This window comes from Leptonychotes weddellii, chromosome 8, assembly GCF_054177405.1.
Source record: "Leptonychotes weddellii isolate Sample4059 chromosome 8, ASM5417740v2, whole genome shotgun sequence".
Classification (NCBI taxonomy): domain Eukaryota; kingdom Metazoa; phylum Chordata; class Mammalia; order Carnivora; family Phocidae; genus Leptonychotes; species Leptonychotes weddellii.
Window position 1 is genome coordinate 25,233,700 of NC_138376.1, and position 23,074 is coordinate 25,256,773.

Here is a 23,074-nt window from a genome sequence, read left to right on the forward strand (position 1 = left end):
TCTAGAAACCAACCTAAGAACCTACCCATAGCCTCAGAAGCTCTGGGCAGTAGGGCCTTGGGCTGTAGGGACCAGCCTTGCCTGATCTCCTTGTCTTATCGGGACACTGAGAGGCAGAGGGGCACCCAGTTGCTATGTGGCTATAGGGCACCAGAGTCAGGTCCCCATTTTAGTTCCCATTACTCCTCTTGGGGTCCTCACCCTAGCCTGACCTACATCTTTCAAACCCCCAGACCCAACCATTCTCTTTACTTCGGTGCCTCCAGCTCTGCTTTGTGGCTCTCAGCTTCTCTTCTTTCAAGGAGAAGCTTCTTTGGTTGCCCCAACCCAGAGGGCTTGTCTGGGATGTGCTCCTGTGGCCCCAGGAGGTCGGAAGTTGCATTATCCAGTGCACTGGATGCATTGTCAGTGGTCTAATTTGGGAAAAACCAGGTACACCCAAGGTAAAGAGTTTCCTTTATGCAGGACTCATCAGTGCCTTTAACCTACTGTTGTTTATTGTGAATGTCAAGGTATTTAATTGCCAACACTTAGAAGCAAATCAAGACATCATGTAATAGGTGAATGGATAAATAAACTCGTATGTCCAGACAATGGCATACTAATCAGGACTCAAAAGAAATGAACTATCAAGCCACAAAAGACATGGAGAAACCTTAAAGAAATTAATAAGTGAGAGGAAAGTCAGTCTGAAAAGACTGCATACTTTGTGATCCCAACTATATGACATTCCGGAAAAGGCAAAACTTACAGAGACAATAAAAAGATCATGGTTGCCAAGGGTTTGGGGAAAGGGAGGGAGGGTGAGAGGGATGGATGGGTGAATAGATGAAGCACAGGGGACTTTCAGGGCAATGAAACAGTAGATGGATACATGTCATTATATGTCTGCCAAAATCTATAGAATGTACAACACCAAGAGCAAACCCTAATGTAATCTATGGACTTTGGTTGGCAATGATGTGTCAGTGTTGGTTCATTGATTATAACAAGCACAGTGATGGGATGTTGGTGGTAGGGGAAACGGGGGAGTGGGATATATGGGAATTCTCTGTATTTTTTGCTCAGTTTTGCTGTGAACCTAAAACTGCTCTAAAAATAAAGTCTATTAATTAAAAAAAATAACATCAGGGAGTGATGAGTGTTACAAAGGAAAAATAAAACAGAAGGGGCTAGGGAGTGACGGGGTGGACTGGCTATTTTAGATAGGTTAGGGGTCAGAGACATGAATTAGAGACCTAACAAGGCAAGGAAATGAGCCTTGTGGATCCACAACATCAGGGGAGGACCATCCCAGCACAGGGAGGGCGCCTGCAAAGGCCCTGGGGCAGGAAAGAGCCTGATGTGTGTGAGGGACACAGAGGGACAAAGTGCCTGGAAGGGAGAAGGGGATGGGGGAGTGGCTGGAGGTGAGAGTAAGCAAACAGGTCGGGGCCCTCTGTGTTCCACCTGTAGGCAAGGCAAGCCCTTGGGTCTTGTTCTCAGTGAAATGGTGAGTCACTAGAGGGTGGGGGTGTGACATGTCAAAATTATATTTATGAGTTAAAAAGAGGAGTGTCTGGCAAATAGATGGTAGGGGGCAAGGGTGTAAGGGAGACCTGTTAGGGGGCCACACAGTCCTCCAAGCGAGAGATGATGGTGTTGACCCACCGTCTATGGCAGAGGGAGTGCAGAGTAGCTGGGGTCTGGGTATAGTCTGAGGGGAGAGTCAGTGGGATGTGGAGGTGAGGGAAGGAGAGGAATCTACATCATTGGTTTGAGCATTTGGGTGAACAGTGATGTCATTTTGGGGGATAGAGATGACCAGGGTTGGAGCCGGCTCCAGAGCAATCAAGAGTCCTTTGGGGACAGGTCAACTTGTTGGACACCCAGATGGGAGGCTGAGGGGGTGGTTGGATTTATGAGGCTGGAGTTCAGTGCCAGAGTTGGGGCTAGAAATATAAGAGGGGATCACTTGGAGAGTAGATGTGCCCAAGAAAGAGAAGAGGCCCCAGGGCTGAGCCCTGGGTGTGCGGGCCATAGAGAGTCAAGGAAAGATGGCGGTGAAAGTGTGGTGTCCAGAGCAGGAAGGCCATGATGTCAGGGCCGATGGGGTGGCAGCCATTTGGCAGCGGGAAGGGGACTAGAGAGGGGCTGGGGCTTTGGCACCATGGGGGCCAGTGGTGACCAGTGAGGGCCAGAGCCTGACTGGAGGGGCTTAGGCCTTCTCGGAGTGTCCTCAATGAGCCATGGGAGCAGGCCCATGGGGCAGGAACTGAGGGCAGTGTGCAGTTCTGGGGGGCCTTTTTTTTTTAAAGAATGTATTTATTTATTTGACACAGAGAGAGATAGCAAGAGAGGGAACACAAGCAGGGGGAGGGGGAGAGGGAGAAGCAGGCTTCCCGCTGAGCAGAGAGCCTGATGTGGGTGGGGCTCGATCCCAGGACCCTGGGATCATGACCCGAGCCGAAGGCAGACGCTTAACGACTGAGCCACCCAGGCGCTCTGCCCCCCTTTTTTTTAATGAGAGAAACAAACCCTGTTTCTCCCTTGGTGGGAAGGAGTCTGTGTGGAGGGAGAGTCCAAGCATTGCAGTTGGCGAGCCAGGAGGCCAGGGGCTGGCGCCGGGTGCCTGGGAGGCAGAGCTGGGGGGCGGGGGGGGGGGGGCGAGTGAGTGTGGGGGTGTTCTCGACAGGCTGCTCCCATTTTCTCCTGACAACGGCACTGGCGTCAGCTGGGAGCGAGGAAGGAGGAGGTGTTGTGAAACATTGGTCTCCCGTGGTGGTTCTCATAGCCGCCCTGTGAAGTAGGTGCCGTCATCCCTGCTTTGTAGAAGATGAGAAAGGTGAAAGTGGGCCCAAGGGTGACTTGCCAGGAAGCGGCAGGACCGAGATCGGAACAGGGTCTGGTGGATTCCCAGGGCACTCTCCGGGTGTTCATACAGCAGTGTGGACATCAGGATGTGAGTCTACACCCTGCTCATCCAGCCTCCCTGCCTAGGGCAGCCCTTCCCTCACACGGTGGGCACCAGGGCCCAGACAGGGGAGGTGACTGCCCCTAGCTTGTACAGAGTGGCACAGGGTGGACGCAGTGGACTCCCCGGGAGCCAGACCTGGGCCAGGAATCCATTTGGCATCTGGCCCCCATTATGCTCCCACCAAACAGGGGGCCATGATGACTGTTTGGGGCCCTGGACTGATACCCGTTTTGACCCCGTGTCTAATAGGCCTTGAAATGCTGGGTATTCCTCCTTCTCCAGTGATGCTTACCCTGAGAAATGGCTGTGTAAGTCCCTCAAGGGAGGGGTTGTTCAAATCATTATCACATATATTTGTTCTGGGGTCACGGGGCCCTTCCTCGGGGGGACCTGGTCTCTACTTCAGTCACTTAGATCTGAAACCTTGCTCAGGTCTGGAAATCGGGCAAAGGATCATGACTTTTATTGATCCTCAGGCCTTGGTTTCTTTTGATTCTGTAGAGGGGGAGTGTCCTTGTTGGCTGTCTATCCAGCTTGCCCCCGGGGGCCGCCACGTTCTGGGTTTTTTTTTTTTTTTTTTTTAAGATTACTTATTTATTTATTTGACAGAGAGAGACTCAGAGAGAGAGGGAACACAAGCAGGGGGAATAGGAGAGGGAGAAGCAGGCTTCCTGCCGAGCAGGGAGCCCGATGTGGGGCTCGATCCCAGGACCCTAGGACCATGACCTGAGCCGAAGGCAGACACTTAACGACTGAGCCGCCCAGGCGCCCTGCATTCTGTTAACCATTCCCATAGCTCTGCGGCTCAGGCCGTCTCAGCCGTGGCTCTGACCTTGCCCGTAGTTGTGATCATTGCATCCACCTTGCTTCTGACGAGGAAGCGCTGTGACTTGGCCTCTTATTGGGGGATCCTATCATCTCATTGCCGTCAGGGCACCCAGTTCTGTAACAACAGCTCCTATTCTCGGGTCTTTGAAGGATACTCACCCCTAAGCTTGTCAGGCTGCTGGGACCCCCCTCATGCCACCATGTTCCTTATGGCTTTGGCAAAGGGAGGGCCTGTCAGTCCTGCAGGAGGTAGACTCCTTTTTTTAGATTTTTTTATTTATTCATTTGAGACACAGAGATAGAGAGAGAGAACATGAGCAGGGGGAGGGGCAGAGGGAGAGGGAGAAGCAGGCTCCCCGCTGAGCCAGGATCCCAACGTGGGGCTCGACCCTAGGACCCCGGGATCATGACCGGAGCTGAAGGCAGACGCCTAACCATTTGAGCCACTCAGGCGCCCCAGGAGGTAGACTCCTGGTGGGTTTTCTGGCCTGCCTGGCACATCCACCGAATGTGTCTGAGGCTTTGACTTCCTTTTCCGCTGTCTGATACGGCAGCCCGGGCATTTCTGCCTCGCCCGCTGTGGTCAGGGCTTTCTCCCTCTGACTCTTACATGTGGGATTACCTCTCCCTGATCCAGCTTCGTGGCCCGCCCCACCCCTTGATCCAGCCCTCAGCTGGCATCCGAGTGCTCTCCTGGCTTCGGCAGCCGGGCCGATGTGTGCCTTACCCTAGATATTGGGCTGGTGGCCAGGGCGAGGTGGGGGGGGCAGATCTGAGGGAGGATCCTCAGCGCTGTCTTCAGTGTGAAGGCATGCTAGGCTCTGAGGGGTCACTTCCAAGTCCCACTCTTTCCAGAGCAAGGCCTGACCTTGGTGCCACAGACTCTTCAAGGGCTGAGAATTCAACCATCTCTGACATTCTGCTCCCCTTATCATGAAGCTCTGTGTCTCTTGCTCGGCTATTCCCTCCCCCTCAGCTGTAGGGGAGAATTTTTATGCAGCTAAGGAGGCCCTTGGTTTTCAGCCTTGGCCTTGAATTAGTGATTCATCACTCTCAGCCTTTCATTGTCTTTCTCCAGGCCACGAGAGCCCCCAGCTACAGCCGGCCCATCCCTCGGGCTTTATAAGAAATTACTGCTCCCCCAGCCTCTCCCGATTCCAGAGACATCGCCCCTGCAGCGTGCTCCCCCTTCCACCTGCAGCCCTGGAAAGTGTCAGCAGCTTCACAGGGGTCCTGCATTAAGGTGAGGGATCTGGACCTGGGGGCAGCCAGGTACTGGAGGTGAGCTTCCCGCCTGGAGAGGTCTGTCAGGTGGAGGGCAGTTCTTGGGGAGGGACTGAGGGTTGTCAGCGGTGAGCTCCCCCCGCAGCTGGGGTAGGGGCACCTTTGGCCTGAAGCAGGGGCAGCGTAGCACATGTCACTGCACACAGTTGAGTCTTCCCACTGTCGGTGGACATCTGGGTGGTTTGGGCCTAGTACCATACCACTGCCGTGAGCATTCATGCATGGCGTCCGGTGGCCACATGCACGGTGACCCTGGGGCATATAGCCAAGAGTGGAAGTGTGGGTCTAAGGTGTGCATGCGGTGAACTTTGGTAGGCATTGCCAAGTGGTTTTCCCAAGTGGCCATTTTTCACCCCCCCACCAGTGGTGTTTGAGAGTTCTGGTTGCTCTTCATCCTTGTCAACACTTGAGATAGTCTGTCCTTTCCTTTTAGCCATTGTGGTGGTCCAGACGGCACTGGTTCTTAGGTACAGACAGGGTGTCCCCGCCCTGGCAGGTGGGTGGCTGTGAGATTTGGGGAGCCTGGAGCACCCCCACCTGACTGTACCTGGTACCCATTTCCAGGGGTCTTTTCAGATCCTGGCAGATGCATTAAAACATTATCAGAAAATAACACCGTCACGGGACTTGGTTTGTCCGACTCCTTTCAGCCTGAGATTCCAGCTCTGAAGAGTCATGGGAAGGAAACAGGTAAGTTTGGCTGCCTGTGAGGCCAGGCGTACGTGGGGTCTCCTGAGGACACCAGGAAACAGCGGCAGTGACTCACTCTGTCTAGTGGTTCAGAGTTTCCAAAGTGCTTTCTCATCGTAGCTCCTCTGGGCCCCATGACACCCTCACGTTAGTGACAAAGTGAGCCGTACACCCAGCGATGGACTCCCTAGTCAAGGGCCCCAACTTTACTTCTTCATCTTATTGGCCTATGCCCACCTCCCTTCCTTTAGAAAGCAGCTCAGGGCCAGCTCAGTGGTGGGGTTTAACCCCTCTCCCCAGTCCCCCCGCTTGTTTTATGTGGTACCCCTGCCTGTTGCCCGTTCATGTTCTCTTAGAAGCGGGTAATGCCTGAGGTTCTCTGGGGCTAACTGCTAATTGGACTAGAGCTTCTTACGTGCTCAAAAGTCTCCTGGGGATTTTGTTAAAAGATTCGGAGTCGGAGGATCTGGTGGGCCCAGGTTCTGCATTTTTCACAAACATCTGGGTGATGCCGGTGCTGCTGGTCCACGGACCACCCTTCGAGTTGCGAGGAGTTAGATCGTCCCGCAGTTGTGGGCTGTGCTTGGCCTCCCCCCATGCGGCTCAGGCAGGCACTGGTTACCGTCTGGACTCCGGCATGAGTGTCAGTTACTACAAGTTCAAGCCTCTCTCTTCTCCCATTGGAGACATGCGAGTCAAGTCATTTGGCTCGGTTCAAAGCGCCTTACTCTTAATACCTCTCTCAGGAGCATCTCTATTCCCTCCCTCTTCTTGCTCTCTTCTCTTTCCTCAACACTCCCTTTTTTTTTTTTTTAAGATTTATGTATTTATGAGAGAAACAGAGAGCACCAATAGGGGGAGGGGCAAAGGGAGAGGGAAAGAATCCCAAGCAGACTCCCCCGCTGGGTGCAGAGCCTGACATGGGGCTCGATCCCATAACCCATGAGATCATGACCTGAGCAGAAACCAAGAGTCAGACTGGGCTCAACCCAGGCTCAACACTCCTAATTCCTATCCTCCTCTTCCCGTATATGGGCAGATTGTCAGCTAGACATTAGGCTAGACGTTAGGCAGAAAGCTGGCTGAGTAAAATTCTTTATACTAAAGTGTGAATGACTCACATCTCTTCCCTTACCTCTTCCAGGGGTTATTTAGATGTGAAAAAGAAGGTGCTTTGGGTTGTTAGAAGAGTCGACAGTGAGGGAAAGAACAGAAAATATTCAGGAATTCCTTCCTGTGCCTCCTAATGTTTCCCAAGCTTGGGCTTATTATTGAAATCATACGAGGGAACTTTTAAAAAATAAAACAAAACAAGACAGAGACACTTGGGTTTTACCCCAGATCAGCAGACTCAAGACTCTCCAGAGCAGGTACTAGCAATGTGCATTTTCTTTGAAAGCGATTTTGTCACACATCCAGGTTTAGAAACTGCTTCCCTAAATTATACCACGAGTGCTACTTGTGTATCCATTTCCCTCTGTTTCTGGAGGAAAATGACTCAGAGGGTCTTTCCGCCTCACCCAGGAGACTGTTGAGTGGGAATACAGGGGACCCAGATGAGGTGTGAGGGGCCAGCTCCCGCCCAATCTCAGCTGCTCACGGGCTCCTCGTCCTCAGTGAGGAGGGGCCTCTGTTTGCTCATCTCTGCAATGGGGCTGAAGCCAGCCACCAGCAGCCCCCGCTGTGGTTGTGGCTGGAGGGTGGAGAGGTTGTGCACTTGCAGCCGATTATGCCATGGGACAGAAGGCAGCCTGTGTTGGGGGGCAGGCAGAAACCACAGCACGCTGGGGGCTCAGCACCCGCACTGAAGCTTGGTCACAATGGCTCGCTGGGAATAATTGCTGTGGTAATTATGAAGATTGCAGAGGCAAATGGATTCCACTTTACATTCTGCTCGCTTGCAAAGGTCATCTGTAATTGCCTGACTTCCTCCCTGTGGTGGGTAAGAGGCTGTGGTGGGGGCCCTTCAGGGGGTCTCTGTGATACAGGCCTAAGCTGGGGGGGGGACTGGGAGCCCCTGGGGGAGACCTCGGCCAGCCTGAGGTGGGTGGCAGGTGGCTGAGCCCTCAGTGCAGAAGCTGCCCTGCCTCCTCCTCCAGGGTAACGCCCGGGCTCCCTACTGCGCTCTTAGTTGAGCTGGGCTGCAGTTTGGGGCACTCAGTGCTTCCTGACTCATGGGGAGGCTGAGGCCAACGTGGTGATCTGTCCTGCCCATCAGTCCAACTGAAAGCCTCAGCCCCAGTTCCCCTGCAGCCTGCCATGCTGTGGGACTCTGCGCCATCACCAACCTTCTCTGGTTGTCTTTTTCTACAAAATGAAGGAGACACAGTGGCTTTGGGAGGCCCCCTCCAGCTCTGGGTTCCAGGAATCCAGCATCTGTTCCCAAGTTTTGTAGAAGATTTGTGCACAACTTTGGAGTCCGACAGAATGGAGTTTCAATCCTGGCTCTTTCCTGCTGGGTGATATTAGGGCACTGATTTTACCTCTCTGATCCCCAGTTTCCTCTTGGAAAAAATAGAGATAATGGTATCCATCTCTTAGGGTTGCTGTTGAGATTAAAGGAGATAATAATGAAGAAATCCCTGGTTGGCATTATTGATCACTTCTTCCACATCAGTCAGGGTTCCAGGGGCTTTTCCTGTCGCAGGTCACATAATCCGCCCAGCTGCCCCGTGCACCAGGGACTGCTGCTATCCCCAGTTTAAAGATGAGGAAACGTAACAGTGGAAAAGCATGGGCAGAGAAGCTCCCAGCAGATGTCAGCTGCTGGTACAAATATTTCCTCTTCTGTCCTCCTTGGGAAGCTTCTCCACCTTTGCTCCAGGTGTACCCATCTATATGCCTCTGCTGGAGCTCCTCCTCCTCTGAACTCCCCTTCCTGTCTGGCCCTTGAAGCCTGTACCCCAGCGTTGCCTCCAGGCAGCCCTCCCCTGCAGCCAGACCTCTCTGATTCCGTGGTGTGGACAACCTGCCTTACACTGTCCAGCACCCTATTACCATCTGACTCTGGTCTCTCCTGAGTCTACCCATGTTTCCCTGGTGCTGACTCCGTGGCCAGATCTTACTTATCTCCTTGGATGCACCTGGCATAGCATGGAAGGTGCTGGAGAACCATGTGTTTGAAAAGTTCAAACATGAAACATGTGCATGAAAGATGACATACAGAATGGGAGGAAATATTTGCAAATAATATATCTGATAAGGGATTAATATTCAGAATACATAAAGAACTCCTACAACTCCACAAAGAACCAAGAACCTGGTTTAAAAATAAGCAAAAGATTTGAATAGATATTTCTTTAAAGAAGAGATGCAGGTGGCAAATAAGCACTTGAAATGTGTTCAACCGCATTGATCATTAGGGAAATGCAAATCAAAACTACAATGAGATATCACTTCACAGCCATTAGGATGGCTATTATTAAAAAAAAGTAGCAACTGTCGGTGAGGATGTGGAGAAATTGGAACCCTTTCTGCATTGCTGATGGGAATGTAAAATGGTACAGCTGCTGTGGAAAACCAGTTGAGCAGTTCTTCAAAAAGTTAAACACAGAATATGACCCAAAATTCCACTTCTAGGTATCTACCCAAAAGCAGTGAAAGCAGGAACTGAAAACAGATACCGAAACACAATGTTCATAGCAGCATTATTCACAGTAGCCCAAAGGTGAAAACAACCCAGTGTCCCTTGGCAGATGAATGGATAAAGAAAATGGGGCAGATGCCTCCAATGGAATATGATTTGGCCTTAAAAAAGGAATGAAGTACTGACCCAAGCTACAACATGGATGAACCTTGAAAACATTAAGCTGGGTGAAAGAAGCCAGTCACAAAAGATACATTGTGTGGTTACACTTAATAGGAGGTGGTCCGTATATTAGGCAAATTTGTAGGTACAGAAGGTGGAATGGTAATCACCAGGGACTGGTGGAAGAGGGGGAATGGGGAGTTTATTCATGGGGACAGAGTTTCAGTTTGGGATGATGAAAAAGTGGTAGAGATGGGTTTTAGCGATGGTCGCGTAACAGTGGGAATATACTTAATTGTATACTTAAAAATGGTTAAAATGGTAAATTTTATGTTATGTGTATTTTACCACAATTAAAAAGAAGTGTTCCAGGTAATTCTTGTGTGCATCTGGGTTGAAAAGCACTTTAAGAGGGGCCAGCAGATAGCATGAAAGTGATAGTTACAGTTAAATATTACAGGTGCTGTGATAGACATGAATGTGTATGTGGAAAGAATGGGCACGTCTATGTAGAAAGGTCAGGGGGTCAGGGAAGATATTTTTCCCCACAGGCAGGCTGCTATAATTATTAGAAGGTCAGTTCTAGGGCCAGACTATTTGGTTTCAAATCCCGGCTTGCTCCGTGGGTTTTGTGCAGTAATTTGGGCAAGTTACTGCTGTGTGCCTCAGTTTCCCCCTCTTTAAAATGGGAATTCCAGTAATGCATGCCTAATAGGGACGCTATGAGGTTAAACAAGGTAATTCATGTAAAACATTTATAAAAGGAAGTATCTGCTCAGTAAATGTTAATGTTAGGATGCCTGGGTGGTTCAGTCAGTTAAGTGTCCAACTCTTGGTTGCAGCTCAGGTCATGATCTCAGGGTGGTGGAATCAAGTCCCGGGTGGAGCCCTGCATCGGGCTCCACGCTCAGCAGGGAGTCTGCTTGAGGATTCTCTCTCCCCTTCTCCCTCATTCCCTCCCCCAACTTGCATGCAAGCATGCACGCTCGCTCTCTTGCTCTCTCTCAAATAAATAAATTAATTTTAAAAATGTTAACTAGAGGTGGCTCAGTTGGTTAAGTGTCTGCCTTCAGCTCAGGTCATGATCCCAGAGTCGTGGGATTGAGCCCCACATCGGGCTCCTTGCTCAGTGGAGAGCCTGCTTTTCCCTCTCCCTCTGCCTGCCGCTCCCCCTGCTTGTGCTCTCTCTCTCTCTTTGTCAAATAAGTAAATAAAATCTTAAAAAAATAAAAAATGTTAACTAATATCATGATAATATGAGTATACCGTAATTTATTTATTAATTTCCCCAACTATGGACATTTAGGTTTTCTTCCTTTCCTGATGTAACAAAATTGCAAAGGACATTTTTATGTTTGTTTTCTTGAGCATATGTAAGTTTTTCTCAAGAGTGTATGCCATTAAGTGGAATTCCTGTGTTGTAGGTATGGGCATGGTCAACTGTATGAGACATGGCCACAGTGTTCTCCAGTGTTGGGAAGACCGTTGGGACCTCTCTTGAAAGAATTATTTCAATGTGATTTAATGTGTAACTCCTGTATTCAGATGTGTTAGCTGTGGAGATGGTAACAGTTGGGATGCCAATGACAGAAAAACCAACTCAAAATGGCTTAAGCCATTGTTTCTCAAATTTTATTGTGTATACAGATCATATATTACCTGTGAAAATACAGGCTCTGAGAATAGGTCCCAGAGTGTGGGGTGGGGCCTGAGATTCTTCATTCCTGACAAGCTCTCAGATAATGCTAATGTTGATGGTCCTTCAACCACACTTGGAGTAGCAAGGGTTCTCAAACTTGGCTGGCCGTTGAAACACCTGGGGAAACTTAAAAAATACTGATTCTTGGATTGTACACTCAGAGGTTCTGACTTAATTGATGTGGGATGAGTTTTAAAGTTTCCCATGTATTCTAATGGACAGTAAAGTTTGGGAACTACTTGCTTAAAATAAAAGGAAGACTTGCTATCTTGCTCACCAAGATCTCCTGAAGACGGCTCCAGCATTAGTTCTGTGACTCAACCACCGCCAGGAACAAGCTTTCCATCTTCAGTGGGTAGGTTTAGCCCTCAAGCTAGAGCCTTCTGGGAGCCCAAAATGGCTGCCACAACTCCAGACATCTCATGCAAACTCCACAATGTTCAAGAAGAAGGGACTGTTTCTTCCCAAGTGCCTCTTATCATCAACAAGGAAACCTTTCCTGGAAGCTCTTTCTCTCCGGTCTGATTGGCCGGGGGAACAGGAATGCCACAAATGACTTAGACCAGTGGTTCTCAAAGTGGGTCCCTGACCCAGGAGTGTTAGCATCACCCGGATGCTCAATAGAAATGCAAATTCTCGAACCCACCACAGACCTATTGAATCAGAAACTTTGGGGGTGAGGCCCAGCAATCTGTTTTATCAAGTCCACCAGGTGATCCTGATGCATGTTCAAGTTTGAGAACCACTGGCTTAGAGTTTATGCCTTAGGCCAGTGGTTCTCAACCTGGGTTCATTTTGCCCCTCCCAGGAGACATTTGGCGATGTCTGCAGAGTTTTTGGTTATTTTCACTCAGAGGGGGGCTGCTATTGGCATCCGCTGGGTAGAAGCCCGGGATGCTGCCAAACCTCCTACAAAGCACAGGTCAACCCCACAACAAAGAATTACCAGCCCCAAATGTCAGTAGTGCTGAAGTTGGGAAAACCTGCCTTCGGCCACTCAGCCTTTCTTCTGAGTCTCTCGTGATGCAGTTGGGACTCCGGTCAGCAAGTGCAAAGGAGGACCAGCTGTTGGTTAGACAACCAACAGTGGCTGCTCCTAAAAATTACTTTCACGGTAAATCAGACAGCCCACCATCTTTCCCACACTGTCCCCTTGCAGAGCAGCCCTTTAGAAATAGACAACCCCACAGGGCTTGCAGGGTCAAAGAAGTTCCTATTTGTCAGGATGAGCAAGGGGGTGGAATCCTAAGGGGCGGGTTATGGGTAGGGGCCAGAGTTGGTGGCCTACCCCAGATATTATTGGTCATGCAGTTTTATCAAGATCTTAATCATCTTTCTTTCTTTTAAGATTTTATTTATTTATTTGAGACAGTGAGAGACAGAACATGAGCGGGGGCGGGGGCGGGGCACAAAGGGAAAGGGAGAAGCAGACTCCCCGCTGAGCAGGGAGCCCCACACGGGGCTCGATCCCAGGACCCCGGAATCATGACCTGAGCCAAAGGCAGACGCTTAACCAACTGAGCCACCCAGGCGCCCCAATCATCTTTCTTTAAACATAGTACATGATTCTAAAGGTTGGCTGCATTCCAGGGGTCCTGGCTGGCTCAGTTGGTAGAGCACATGGCTCTTGATCTTGAGGTTGTAAGCTCAAGCCCCATGTTGGGTATAGAGATTACTTAAAAATAAAATCTTAAAAAGAAATGTAGTTGGCTGCATCCCTAAGTGTGATTTTTGCACTGTTTTGGAGCCAAATTTTTTTTTTTCCCCCAAGAAATGCATTTCCATTGTATCCTATGAGCAGCTAGAATTTGATGTGTAGGAGCTCTCCTTTTGGGCCCCATCAAACGGATAGTGTTGGGCATGCCTGCATTTGTATCTTTTCTTAAGGTTTTATTTATTTATTATTTTTTTTGAGAGAGAGAGAGAAATCGGGGGCAGGGGCAGAGGGAGAGAGAGAATCTCAAGCAGACTCCACGCTGAGCGCAGAGCCTGACATGGGGCTCGACCTCACAACCCTGAGATCATGACCTGAGCCAAAATCAAGAGTCAGATGCCTCACTGACTGAGCCACCCAGGCGCCCCTGCTTTTGTATTTTTGGTGATACCTTCCAACACTGTGTGTTTGGATTTTCTGCAGTGATGAGAAGGTTCTGTATCTACCCTACTACGGTAACCACTAATGGTTATTGAGCACATGGAATGTGACTCGTGCAACTGAGGTTCTGATTTTTATTTTTTTTTTAAGGAATTGAATTTTCAACTTTAAAAATTTTTTTTTAAGATTTTATTTATTTGAGAGAGGGAGAGAGAGAAAGAGTGAGAGAGAGAGAGAGCGCGAGCATGAGCAGGGGAGGGGCAGAGGCAGAGGGAGAAGCAGATTCCCCACTGAGCAGGGGGCCCTACTTGGGGCTCGATCCCAGGACTCTGGGATCATGACCTGAGCTGAAGGCAGATGCTTAACCGACTGAGCCCACGCAGGCGCCCCAAATTTTCAATTTTATTTAATTCTATTGAACTTAAATTTAAATAGTCAAATGGCACTAGTGACTAGCACAATGGACAGTGCATCCTTAGACACCCTGTGTTTTTCCCAGGGTGCAGGGCGGCGTGCTGGCTGGTCCATTTCAGTTAGAGGCCTCCAAGATTCCAGAGAGGAGCTCAGATATTGCCAGAACCGACCCCAGACTGAACATTTCCCAAACTGAGGCAGTTCAGTCCATCCAGGACCTCAGAGCGCTTTGCTTTGGGTGGGAGTTTTATCAGTTCAGCGTAGAAATGTTGGTAATGTCGCACTGATCAGAAACTCTACCTGGTAATTAATTGAGTCAAAAGTAATTTGTTGTCTAGTTTTTTAAAAATGTCTTAGCTCACACAGTTTGTTTGGTAGACAAAGATCTTTCCAAACATGGAGCTCCTTGGGTGAAGAAATATGTAAAGGGTCCCTCAGTGGTGCAGAGGTTAGAGCTTGTTCATCTGGGCCAACGCCCTCACTTTGAGGGGAGCAGACCGACCCCCGGGGAGGGACTGACCTGGGCAAGGCCACCTGGCTGGACGGAATCCTACCCTTGTTAGAGAAGCTAGCGTCTGAACAGTGTTCCCGTGACCCAGTGGCTGTGTGGCTGCCCCCCCCACCCCGAGAGCGGTTGTGTCTGTGACATTCCCTTTGATCGGTGACCAGAACAGGTGGGGAGACTTAAAAGCCTCTTTGATGTTGGTGTTCTAGAATAGGTGTAGGAATACGATAGGCCCAGTTCTTGCAGCGGTCACTGGAACGCCTATATCCCCATCACAGTGGGGAGCTACCTGAAAAGAAGGTCATAGAACATGCAAATCCGTGTGGGCCCCACCGCTGACCTACTGTGGTGGTCTGGTACATCAGTGCTCCCCGCTGTCACCTGTGATCCCCACCTCCTGCTGGGTTCATCCTGGTGTAGGGCCCCGCACCCCGCCGCCCTGACCCCGGGCTTGCTCTGTGACCTGCTTTGGGCAATGTGACATTGGCCAGTGTGAGAGAGGCAGAGGCTTAATAAATAAGATAATTAAAAGACAAGATGCACACTGGAACTTGTCCTTCTGAATGTCTACTCTTGGAGCCCTGAGCTACGATGTAAGTAGGTCTAAGATCCTCTGCTGGAGAGACCACAGCCTGGGGGTAAAGGTGGGGGGTGGTGGAGGGGCAGGGTCAGCTGAGGGCCACTCACTCGGATGAAGAAGCTGTCTCGGACACTGCAGCCCCAGCTGAGGCCGCTGTAGAAGAGACGAAGCACCCAGCCAAGGGTGAACCCAGGTGAACCCAGCCAAGCCACAGAATTGCAAAACACAATAAATCGTTGTTTTAGGTCACTAAGTTCTGGGGAGCTTTGTCATGTGGCGACAGACAACCGAAACCCCTGCTGGATCAGCATCTCTGTGGCTGTAGCCAGGATCTCCATTTTATCCAAACCTCCAGATGGTTCTGGAGCTTCCTAAAGCCTGACAACCTCCGGAAGGGGAAAGGGCCTGATTCAAATCACCATGAGCTGTGTGACTTCAGACAAATTCCATAGCTTCTCCCATTTTCCTTTTCCTCGTGGGGGTAAGTACAGACTCCAGAGATTCAGGGTGACAACGGGTTTTTTCAGCCACTACTTTGAAGACTTCTTCAGCCCCACACTCTTTCTCTCCCCGCCCCTACCCCCCCAGCAGGAATGTTGGCTCTTCTGTTATGGGCCCATAGGGCCCTGAGGCTCTGTTCTTTATCTGTTGTGCAGATTGGGTCAGTTCTATTGTTTTATCTTCAAGTTCACGGATTCTTTCCTCTCTTGTCTCCACCCTGCTGTTGAGCCCCTCCGAGGACCTTTCAGTCCTAAAATTCCAGTTTGATATTCCTTCGTATCTTCTCTTTCTTTGCTAAGGCTTTCTATTTTGTTATTTGTTTCCAGGGTGTTCATAATTGCTTGTTGAAGCATTTTTAAGACTGCAGCTTTAACTTCCTTGTCGGATAGCTCCAATATTTGTGTCATCTTGCCGTTGACATATGTTGGTTGCCTTTTCTCATTCAGATTGAGATTTTTCTGGCTCTTGGTATGACAGATGATTTTTCTCTTGTATCCTGGACTTTGGGGTATCATTATGAGACACTGGCTCTTATTCAGATCTCCTGTCTTAGCAGGTCTAAGGCTGTGCCTGTTGATGCTGGGTTGGGGTGGAAGTCCAGTTCTACACTTGACCTCAGTTGGCAGCCTGGTAGGAAAGAAGGCTGCCTCCTCCTTACTGCTGCGCAGGGGTGGGAGTTCTGGCTTCCCACCAGACCTCCACTGACCTGTTACTGCCGGGGATGGCGGAAGTGCTACTAGGCCACCTAGGTCCCCACCCAGTGTGGAGGGGGAGGGGCACCTTCATACCGTTGGGTGTGGATGGAAGCCCTAGCTCCCCACCTGTTCTTCTCTATAACCAATTGGTGGTAGGGGAAGGGGGCACTGGTTACACCCAGACACAGCTTCCCACTTGGCATCTGGTCCTGCAGAGAAGATGGGGCTGTAGTTTTTTCCATGGTGTTTGGCTCTAGGGCATTTATTGTTTTAAAGATTTTTGTCTGGCTAGACTGTGCCTTTCCTAGTCCTTCAGCTAGGGAGAAGAGGCTTTCCTGAGGCTGTTTCTATCCACACTCATTGGTATTTTTGGGTTGCCAACTTCCCAGCTCCAAATCTGAGATATGTGGGGCAAAAAGAAAACCCAGAGAAGTCACCGCTGTGTTTTTCCTTGGGTCCTGAGATCCCTAGTCAGTCTGCCTTCTTCTCTCCCTTTTTAGAGTTTTTGTAAGTTTGTTTTATATATAATGCCCAGGGCATTAGCTGTACTTCGCAGGAGGAATAGGGAGAAGTGTATCTGCTCCATCTTGCGCAGGAACCAGAAGTCAGTATTTACCTATTCTTGAACTTCATATAGAGTCCACTACATATGTTCCTTTAAGCTTGGCTTCTCTTGCTCACATGATGTCTTGAAATTATCCATGTGGTTGTGTGTAGTCAGATGTTTTTCATTGCTGTATAAGATTTGATGGTGTGTGGGCTCCTGGGTGGCTCAGTCGGTTAAGCGTCTGCCTTTGGCTCAGGTCATGATCCGGGGGTCCTGGGATTGAGCCCCACATCAGACTCCCTCCATCAGGGAATCTGCTTCTCCCTCTCCCTCTGCCCCTCCCTCTCAAATAAATAAATTAAATCTTTAACATTAAAAAAGGAAGGTTTGATGGTATGAACAAACTGCACTGTGGAATTTGCCCAGTGGAATCCTATATAGCCCTGAAAAAGCAAACTACCTATCTCTACTGTATGCAGTAAACCACACAATTTGCTGATCAGTCCTTTTGTAGATGGCATCTGGGTTGCTTCCAGTTTGGAGCTATTATGAACAAAGCTGCTTTGAAGAGAATTTGCTGTTATGAACAAATGTTCTTGGATGTGTGTTTTAGTGGCCACAGCACTCCTTTCTGTTGGGAATAAATATTTCAAAAGCCTCTTAACTGGTTTGCTTCTTCAGACCTTGCTTCCATCTACTCACTTTTCCACGTAAAAGCCACGGCAATCTTTTGAAAACATAAGTTGGATCTCTTCCCACTGCCCCCCCCCCCAAAAATAGCAAAGGCTTCGGGGCACCTGGCTGGCTCATTTGGTGGAATGTGTGACTCTTGGCCTTGGGGTTCTGGGTTTGAGCCCTACATTGAGTGTAGAGATTACTTAAAAGTAAAATGTTAAAAAAATATCAATGGCTTCTCTTCATACTTAGAACAAGATAGTAGAATCCTCCCTATGACCTACAAGGCCCTGCAGGATCTAGCCCCTGCCTGCCTCTTCTTTATTCCTACCTTACTTACTACTTCTCTCTACCTGCCATCCCTTTGTCTACCCACCTGTCCATCCATCCAGACATCCATTCAGTTTTGGGGAGTCTTTAGTGTGCCTGGCTTACTCCTGCTTCAGGACTTTTGCCCTTGCTCTTCCCTCCACTGGAAAACACTGTTTCTGCAAATCACGACATACCTCCCTTTCCCACTTTATTTAAATTTCTGTTCAAATGTCATCTCGTCTAAGAGAGATTCTAACATGTCCCCCCATTCATCCTCTCTCTTTGCCCCCCATTATTTTTCTTGATAGCACCTCTCACCACTTGAACTGCTATTATATATTTGTTGGGTGTCTCCTGCTTTGGGAGAATATTCGTGTACTGTCCACGAGGTTACGGATATCATGTGTCTGGTTGTCTCCTGGGTCCCTCCCCTAGCGCAGTGCTGCACATAGTAGGTGCTCAGGAAATATTTGTTAATTTGGGATTAACTGGTTCAGGCCCCAGTTTCCTCTCCTGGCTGCGTATCAGAGGGCAGGTCCCTTAATGAGTACTTCTCCCGCTCTAGTCTCCTGGGTTCTTGTGGCAATGTGGACTCTGATTCAGGGTCTGGGGTGGGACCTGAGATTCTGCATTTCCTCCCAGTTCCCAGGTGATGCCCCAGCTGCTGGTCCTGAGATGCACACGTTGAGTAGCGAGGCCTTAACAGCTCTGAGACTCAGTTTCCACATCTGTAAGATGGTTCATTATGAAAAGCAAGTGGATAAAGTGCATAAAGCACTGTGCATGGCACCTGGACTTTGCAGGTGCTTGTTAAGTATCTACTGCTCTTCCTCTGGGTGCCTCTCTGGGTCTGAAACTGGAAGTTGCCTCTGTTTTCTCCTTCTGCTCTTCCCTGTCCCTCCATGTTTAGCCCCCTATGCAGACTCTCAGTGGAATTTTATCCATTTTATTTCTCCAGAGCTGGCCAGCCCTGCCTGTCATGGGCAGCGGTTTTGGGAGGATTCTGGCATTTTGACAGTAGTGGGAACATTTTGCAAATGAGATGCAAAGCAGCAGCTAATGAGCCCTGATTGCATTTGCCCTGGCACTCGGGAACTGTGGGATAGCTGTGCTGGGCTGGGAAGGGGGGCGGGCAATGAATGTTTTCTGGTTTGGACGGGGAGACAGTGACAGAAGGGTTTGGCTTCTCCTGGGTGGCATGAGGCCCCCTCCTCATATGTTGATTGCTCCTGCCTGTGGGACTGCATATGGTTAAGGTCCAGGGATAGGGCTGAGGTCAGGCGTGGTGTGTGTGTGTGTGTGTGTGTGTGTGTGTGTGTGTGTGGTGTAGGGGTGTCCCCGAGCCTGTCTGAGACCTGCAGGTGGGAGAGTACAGGGCTGCCCACTGGTGGCTTGGGGGCCCTCCCAATAGCAGATGAGACTGGATCAGGCTGACAGTGGGACAGCGTGGAGGTGGATGCTCTGCAGGCAGAGAGGGGGCGACAGGGGGGTCAGCTTCTCATGGGAAGGAAGAACTCAGGGGTCTGCCAGGCAGCAGGTGGGGCTGGATCAGGCTGAGGGAGCGGTGGAGGTGGGGGGCAGCTATCTTTCGAAACCCAGGTTGAACCTGGCTCCTTAGGAGAAAGATGATCCGGGGCTGGGGGGCTGGCAGGTGGGCAGGGGCCTCTGCTTACAGAGCCTGGAAACCCAATCCCTCCTCGCCCCCAGCTGAGGTCTCCCCGCTCTCCAGGGAGCCCCGGCTCTCAGGTGCCAGGCATCCCCACCCTCTTGGCCTGGGCCTTGACTTGACCCTCCACTGAGAACCTCCAGGCCTGGGGACAACTGTCAGGCTTCTGGCTCAAGGATGGTCAGGCTAGAAGTCACTTCTGAGGTCACTTGGTGGGGGAGGGGGGAGTCTTTACTCACATTGAGTTTTTTTTTTTTAAGATTTTTAAATTACTTTTGTGAGAGAGAGAGCTTGCATGAGCGGCGGGGGGGGGGGGGGCGGTGGGGAGGGGCAGAGGGAGAAGCAGACTCCCCGCTGAGCAGGGAGCCCCATGCAGGACTCGATCCCAGGACCCCGGGATCATGACCTGAGCTGAAGGCAGCTGCTTAACCGACTGAGCCACCCAGGCGCCCTTGCCCTCACATCGACTTCTTGACTGGCACTTTAAATGCATATGACCCTGTCCTGCCTTTGATCTAAGCATGAGAAGCACACTTGGCTGTGAAACTTCTAGAAAATGGGTGGCTGTTGCCATGTCACCTAATCAGATCTTAATGGAGCCAGTGTAGAGCATTGGAAAAAGCTTGGCAAAGCCGCGGGTTCGAATCCTAGCCCAGGCATTTACTGGCTGTGTCACCTTGGGCAAATTGCTCAGTCTCTAGAGCCTCTGTCACCTTGTCAGTCTGTGACCTCACCTGTAGGGCTGCTGTGACCCCCAGAGGCGCTGCAGGAGAACAGGAGGTCGGCACATCTGCTCACTCGGCCCTCTCGAGGGCAGGGACTTTGTTTTGCTCATGGCTGTGTCCCCGTTCCTAGAACAGTCCCTGCTACCTGGTGGGTGCCTGGTAAGCATCTGCTGAATGAACGAGAGGCCCTGTTTTATCTCTCCCAACGTGATTTTCCCCCTCCCAGTTGACCTCTCTGACATTTGGATGCGCCGCCTAGCTTACAGCCTTGGTGTAATCGGTGGTGGTGGTCTCATGGTTGAGGGGGGTCTTAGATGGGATGAACTATGGAAGAGGCTATTATTGTTATTATTAACAGTTTTTTGGTGGGCTTCTGGGTCTTTCCAATTGTATCTGCCTTCCCTGAGATGTGTGAGGCCCCTAAGAAGTGCCCTGGGACACAGGTGCGGCCCATGATCCTTGCCTGGGTCCTTCTGCCGTGGCGTTGGGCTGGGGACGGTGTGTCCCGTGGGGCACACCGTGAATCCTGGGCCCCAGTCCCCACTTGACATCCCCACCCGGCCTCCACCACATACTGCCCCTCCTGGGGGATGGCAGGGTTCTCTGAACCTGGAATTCCCTCTAAGGAGGAGGGGCCCATTTTACTGTATCTGTCATAATTCCAAGTCCCAGGACCTGACAGCAACTGAGGGGTGGGTGGGTGGGGATATCTGTGAGCCCCCTAGGCTGAGGGGGCTCTAGGTAGGATTTAGTCTGGATTGGATCAGTAGGGGAATTTCAGAATGAGGGAGGGAGTTAGGGAAAGGTACGCCCTGTCTCCACCCCCACCCCAGGCCCCTCCTGCAGCAGGGCTGAGACAAGGTGGGCAGATTAGTGTCTGGTCTCTAGAGGGCAGGTGCAGGGCAGACAGATCCTTTCCTGGAAGTGGATTCTAGTTCAGTCTCCTGGGTGGGACACTGGCTTGTGTCACTGATCCCTTCCCATGGGGCTAGTGCTGGGGGCTTGTGTGGACAGCTGTTGATTTTGTATAGAAAGGCCTTATGTGTTGCATGTTCTGGACCCATGTGGATGTGTGTCCATGTGTCTTAAAGATGTGTAAATGCTGGTGTTACTGTGTGTCTGTGACCTGTGCACAGGTGTGTGGGTAGATACACAGACTTGTGGGAATGCATGGCTGCAAATACATGGCGCGGGTGTTTGTATTAGAAGTGTGTTGTGGGGGTGCGTGTCTGCATGGACACGCACGGGAGCGCATAGGTCACACGTGCGCAGGGCGAGCCTAGTGGTTTGCGTCCAGGGCTGTGTGCTAGCTGTGGGAGCGGCGCCGGAGCTGGGACCACAAGGCCTCACTGCCAGTAACCAGCCCAGGAGCCTCGGACACTCCGCCAAGTTGTTTTACTGCGGTGGGCCTCAGTTTCCAATCTGTAAAACGGGCACGGATTCTCAGGGGATGAGACTGTAGGGGAGCATCCCATGCTCCGCCTGACCCAGAACACACTCAAAATTGTGAGGAATGACCGAGGGAGTATAAGTGATGAAGCAAACACATGCTTACAGAGCAGCGGGCAGTGAGGTGTAAGCACCTGTGGCAAGTGCAGGGGACGGTGCCTTGCTGCTCACAAGGTCTTGAGGGGAGGTTGGGAGGGGAGGGTCTTGGGGGGAGAGAGGAGAGGGGCTGGAGCGGGGTCCCCCACAGCCAGGGGTGGCCGCGTGAGCCCGTCTGTTCACCAGCATCTCGGCGAAGGTGAAGGGTGCGCACCCCGCCCGGGGTGATGTCCTCCACACGTAGCAGGCGCGCGTCCCCTGGCATAGGGGAGGGAGGCTGGCTGTGCGGCATTGCCCGGTTGCCATAGAAATGAGCAGAAGGCGGTGGGTGGCTGGAGGAGGAGGCGGGTCGGGAGGAGGGAGGGGAGGAGGCAGGGGTGGGGGGCGGGGAGCTGGCTTCTGCAGTTCTGGCGCTGCTGCCTTCCTGAGCCGAGCCAGCGGTGGAGGGAACCCGAGAGGACCGAGCCCCCAGCCCAGGCACCAGGCCCCCTCCCTGCCCGCCACCACGGAGGAGGAGGAGGACAGCCAGCCCCTCCGGCCCTGGCCTGGCCCAGCGGGGGCAGTGAGCTCCTACCTGCCCCAGGCTTGGTGCCCACACAGGCCCAGGTAGGCATCCCGATGGGGACAGCTGGAAGCGGCGGCGTGGAGAGTGGGGGGGGGGGCCCCTGCCCCCGAGCTGCCCCCTGCCTTCCTCCCAGCAGCACCCGGTAGGAAGCATGCAGGCTGGAGGGGCCGGGGTCAGTTGGCCTGGGTGGGGAGCAGCCTGCATCCTGGGAGGCCCTCTCCAGAACCTGCATCCTCCTCAACAGGAGGACCGTCCCCGCCGTTGCCTCCCTCCTCTGCACCTCTGTTGTCCCCCTCTCCACCACGGCCGCAAGTCCCGACTGTAGACATGCTCCCCTCCCTGGGGGGAAGTGGGCCGAGGGGGGCTGGAGCTTCCAGGGACCCACGGTGCTACCCTTCCCCAGGCTGAGGCTAGAGTGAGAAGTGAGGATGCCCCCTGCCCCCCACTCGGCACTGCTAGGCCCTGGCCATTGGAGCAGCGGACTCATGTCCCACCCTCCACACCAGCTGCCTCGTGCTGGCCCCAGATGATCTGGGGCATTGGGCTTAGACCCCCTTATCAGGCAAGAGGCATCTTTCCTTCCTGGTAAAGCCCCAGATGGCCCAAGGGACCCCTGTCCTTTCCCCAGCAAGCCCAGGGTCTCCATGTTGGGGGATCGGGTGGGGGTGCGTGTGGCCCTCCCTCCCCCGTCGCTGTCCCTCTGCTGCATTGCTCCTGGGGACAGGTTGGGCTGCTGCTGGGGAGCTCAGGCACTGCGGAGGAGGGGGTGGGGCTGGGGCCTGGGGACGACCTGGGCCGCACTGCTTCGCTCTGGGCCCTGAAGGGACAGGAGAGGTCGTGCAGTAGTGCATGGGTGAGTTGCCCCTGGTCCATGTCCGCCCTGGGACAGAGCAGAAGGGGCTCGGCTGGCGTGTGTGTGTTGGGGTGGGGGGAGATCCTAGCCTGAGAAGGGCAGGGAATTGGCGCGCGCAACCCTGGGTGTGCTGCGGGCACCCCAGCATCCTAGGGTCTGCCTCCTTCTCCCACTGGTCTTCTCTATCCTGT

General features: G+C 51.7%; 1 protein-coding gene across 3 annotated transcripts in view; it reads left to right on the plus strand.

Annotated features, from left to right (window-relative positions):
• Positions 1-23,074, plus strand: part of PACSIN1 (protein kinase C and casein kinase substrate in neurons 1) — a 55,175-nt gene that overhangs the window by 13,957 nt on the left and 18,144 nt on the right. Inside the window, exons 2-3 of one of the 3 annotated variants that reach the window (XM_081828024.1) lie at positions 4,863-5,027; positions 5,633-5,758. The exons of 1 other annotated variant lie outside the window; for it this stretch is intronic. The gene's annotated coding sequence lies outside the window, so the exon portion shown is untranslated. Of the gene's footprint in view, positions 1-4,862; positions 5,028-5,632; positions 5,759-21,860; positions 22,072-23,074 lie in introns of those variants that run through there. One more of the 3 variants, XM_081828022.1, reaches the window with a different exon arrangement.